The sequence below is a fragment of the Tupaia chinensis genome, unplaced genomic scaffold (assembly GCF_000334495.1).
Source record: "Tupaia chinensis unplaced genomic scaffold, TupChi_1.0 Scaffold138757_1, whole genome shotgun sequence".
NCBI classification, from domain to species: Eukaryota; Metazoa; Chordata; class Mammalia; order Scandentia; family Tupaiidae; genus Tupaia; species Tupaia belangeri.
In genome coordinates this window covers 54,608-58,210 of record NW_006198649.1, presented here as the reverse complement: position 1 = coordinate 58,210, position 3,603 = coordinate 54,608, and the positions used below count along the sequence as shown (strand labels likewise).

General features: G+C 38.6%; 1 protein-coding gene across 2 annotated transcripts in view; it reads left to right on the top strand.

Moving 5' to 3' along the window:
- The window catches only part of KYNU (kynureninase), a 64,590-nt gene that overhangs the window by 17,070 nt on the left and 43,917 nt on the right, over nt 1-3,603 (top strand). The window lies entirely within an intron of this gene.

Here is a 3,603-nt window from a genome sequence, read left to right as displayed (position 1 = left end):
GCGTGAGTTTTAAGCCACCGGGTCCGGGACACGAACCACGGTCTACTACGTGGGAGTCCAGCGACATAGCCATTACGCTAACTGCTGGTTCCTGTTAAGCTTTTTTTAAAAAAATCATTTATTTCCTTTATGTATGGATAGATTAGTTTCTTTTTTAGGTGTTTTTTTCTTCCCATATTATTATATTTAATAATTTCTTATTTACATGTAATTCTGTACATCTTTATGATATACTATATGTTTTTTCAAAGCATACATGCAGTGTGTGATGATAAAATTGAGGATATTACCATATACATATTTCCCAGCAAAGAGCTTTATATTCTCTTGTCTGTTAAATGTTTTGTCTTGAGCCCTTCCCAATACCCAGTACACATACCCCAGCATCTACTTTTGTCCCGTGTAGTCTCTGGAATCTTTATTTGCTTTCCTCACTATTCAGTCTTTGAATCTTTTGATTTCTGACACAGAGTGGAACCATTCAGTTTATATTGAGTGGTGGTATACAATGTTGGTCTTTCATAGCTTGGCTTATTTCACTTAGCATTAAATATTCTTTTTTTTTTTTTGGAGAGATTTTCGCTATAGGGCACGTGCGCTTGCCAGACAGACAGAGAGAGACAGAGAGACAGAAAGCAAGAAATCACCCCCCGGGGGGGTGGTCATGCCGCAATCCCTTCTCCATTCTCCTCTCGGGATTTTGGGCACGCACACACACATGCCCGGCATGAGTCTTAAGCCACCGGGTCTGGGACGCGAACCACAGTCGACTATGTGGGAGTTCAGCAACATAGCCATTACACCAACTGCTGGTTCCCAAGCATTAAATATTTTGTATTCCCCAACTTGAACCAAATGACAGTCATTTCTTTTTATAGGTGAGTAGTATTCCATAGTGTATATGTGCCACAGTTTTTCAATTCAGTTGATTCCATGTCTTGGCACTTGTGAATATTGCTGCAATAAACACAGATGTATAAATGTCTTTCAGACTGACTGTTTTCTTGTCCATTGGTAAAAACCAAGGAGTGGTTTTACTGGGTCATGTGGAAGTTCTAGTTGTAAATTTTTGAGAAACTGCCATATTCTTTTCCTCAGTGGTTCTACTAATTACCAAGCCCACCAACAGTGCAAGAGGATTCTCTTTTTGATCATCTCTTTGCAGGATCTGCACCCAGTTGACAACACTGGCCCAAGTGCCTGAAGGCTGCAGAGGCAGTAGCAACCCTGCTCTCTTCTCAGGAAGCAACCACTTCCCTCTCTCTCTCTCTCTCTTTAATTGCTAGAGGATGATGTATGCAGTCAACAGAGAAACACAGAGAGATAGAGCAAATTCCCCAATGGGGTGTGGTCATGCTGAAATCTCTTTATTTCTCCATTATGTTGGGCCCCTGGGAACACACACATGTGTGCTCAGAGTGTTTCTCAAGATGCCAGGGCTGGTCAGCCTTGTGAGATTCATGGTCGGCCATATGAGATCAAACTTCTTTACCCACTAGACTATAGAACCAACTGTATATGTTTTATTTCTCTTACTTTACTTTTGTAAGTAATGTCCTCAGATATGTTGATTTGCAAATACCTACCCATTTTTTATTGACAGTGTTAGCAATGTCAGTTCACTTTTCAAAGATTTTGCAATGCTGTTTGGATCTGTCCTGTGTGTATGCCACTCAATCACCGATTTAGGAATTGTTTTATTCTCAAAGTTTCTGTTAATACTGTTTAGGGTAAGACTCATTCAAGCTCAGGTGTTCAGGTATTTTTTTATACTGTATCACCATTCCTTTGACTCTATTTTCTCTGCAATAGGCCTAACACTTTGCTACTCTCAGGAGACCACCTTTATTTTCTTCTGGCTAGAAAAGAGATTTTTCATTTGTTCATTTTGTTATATACTTCTTAAGACTATACCTGTTTCTGGGCCAGAGGCAAAAACACAGAAAATGAACAACAACTACAACAATAACAACAAACAGAGTTATCCCATATTCTTGGAACCGCCATGTTTGGGGTTAGAAAGAAGCATTTTCTATTTCAGAGATACGTGCCGCTGTGCAGCTACTGCCACTGTAACCACAGGTACTGCCACAGATTGACTGATGGCAACCATGAAAGAGAACAGAAAAAAAATGAGAGGAAAAAATGTTATAAAATGTCTTCCACTTTTCTCTCTAAACTTTAGGGACCTACTCCCACTCTAACCAGAAATAAGAATTATGGGATTCTGTTGATGCTCTTACAGACCACACCTAGTACATAGCTTGGGGTTTCTGGTTGTCTTTGAGTTTCTGAGGTAGAAAGAAAATGAGACATTCAATCCTAATTTGACTGTATTAAGCACTGCTTTTCTTCACCAATATACCTGTTCCTTTTTTTCATAATCTTTACATAGCCAGTCAATGCATTTTAGTTACAATCAGTTAAACAGAGTGGAGTGTTCTTCACTATGTCAAGCTGTGCCTAAATTTCTATTAAAGAATAAAAGGCAAAGGATCATTTTCCATATTTCAAGAAAAAAATAAGAGATACCTATTAAATCTACACTGCACTTAAAAAGAAAGAACATTGAGTTGAAAAACATTTTAAAGCAAAATATGTTATCAAAGTGTTCTTTCATTCTGATGGGTAAAAACAGAAAAACTCCTTAGGAATTTTGACATGCAGGGGTCCACATGTTGAGCTGTATAATGAAAGTAAAGAAGTCCTTGCTCTATTGGCTTTCTTCTGGAATTTATTTATCAAAAGATAAAATTTTGACCTAGTTCCTTAGAGGACTATGGTCTAATATTTATGGGCATGCTAAATTTCAGGTGAGTGATGACCTGGCAAAATTCTATTCAGCGTTGCCAGTAACAATAGTAACAATGAAAACACCAATCACATTAGTACCCCAGTTGTTAGGATTGGGACAATTTTTAAATTAAGCAGTTCTTGGGAACCAGCAGTTAGTGTAATGGCTATGTCGTTGGACTCCCACGTAGTCGACCGCGGTTCGCGTCCCAGATATGGTGGCTTAAAACTCACACCAGGCGTGTGTGCGTGCGTGCCCAAGATTCCGAGAAGAGAATGGAGGAGAAGGGATTGTGGCGTGATCATCCCCCTGGGGGGCGATTTCTCGCTTTCTGTCTCTAATGTCTCTCCGTCTGTCTGGCGAGCGCGCGAGCCCTATAGCGAAAATCTCTCAAAAAAAAAAATTAAGCAGTTCTTACCCATCAGATTCATTTTAGGTGTTTGCATACATCTTGGTAATATGGAACTCCAAGTAATAAAAACACAAATGAAACAAATAGCTTGAATCTCTATGTGTTTTATTACTAATTGTAATGCGATGAACTACAATGCCATTTTTATGATGTTGAGAAATGTTGTACAACTTTAAGGAAGATCTTATCTGTCTTTCTTTTTACTTCTAGATTTGAAAAAGGAATTCTGGATTTTTAAAAAAAATTAGCTCATATTTTACAATTAAACCATTACAGTATGTTGACATTTTAGGCTCAAATTTCTTTTCTTTTTCTTTTTCTTTTTTTGGAGAGGTTTTTTCTATAGGGCACGGAGAAAGACAGAGAGACAGAAAGCGAGAAATCACCCTCCAGGGGG